Source organism: Lepidothrix coronata, unplaced genomic scaffold (genome assembly GCF_001604755.1).
Source record: "Lepidothrix coronata isolate B3197 unplaced genomic scaffold, Lepidothrix_coronata-1.0 Scaffold449, whole genome shotgun sequence".
In the NCBI taxonomy this organism is placed as follows: domain Eukaryota; kingdom Metazoa; phylum Chordata; class Aves; order Passeriformes; family Pipridae; genus Lepidothrix; species Lepidothrix coronata.
The window spans coordinates 12,968-13,673 of record NW_016690629.1 but is presented as its reverse complement, the minus strand read 5'-3'; positions in this window follow the sequence as shown (position 1 = coordinate 13,673).

Sequence of the window (706 nt, the reverse complement as noted above, 5' to 3'; positions counted from 1 at the left end):
CAGGTGCGGGTGAGAACGGAATTAAAGGCCACTTACCCACCTCTGGAGCCGGATCCTGGCCAGGAACACCCTCCAGCAGCATCTTCCTACACCAAAGCACGTCCCAAACCACAGCTACTCCTCCTGTCTCCTCGGCTCAGGGCTCTGCCTAAACCTCTCTCCTCCAGGTGGAAGCCAAAAAAAATCAGGACCAGCCGCTCCAGAACCTGCTGCCACCTCTTCCAAAGCTCCAGGGGAGCCCCTGGAATCCGAGCTAACCCAGCTCAGGGAGCACCTTCCTGCTCTACCCAGTCACTCCCCTCACGCCCGAAGAGAGCCTGGAGGAAGGAGCCGAGGGTAGAGAAGATAAAAAACAAACAAACAAAACGAACGAAATAAATAAATAAATTAAAAAGAAAAAAAAAATAAATCAGGATTATAAATCTAAAATTTTATTGAGACAAAAAAACTGACAGAGCTCGGTATGAAGTTAAAATCCAAACACGTACTTTACATTTAAACGACGTTTTCACAGAAACCTAAAAGCACACGGAATCTTTTTTAAAAAAAGGTTTGTACAATGCAGGTCTAAAGAGAGATACCGCCCCAAGGAGGAGGTGCCAGGACTCTGGTGGGGCTCGGGACTGACTACCCCCAAAAAATTAAATAAGTTTCAGTATTTGTAATAAATCTGAGGGTTGGGTTTGTTTTTTTTTTTAAGTTGAAG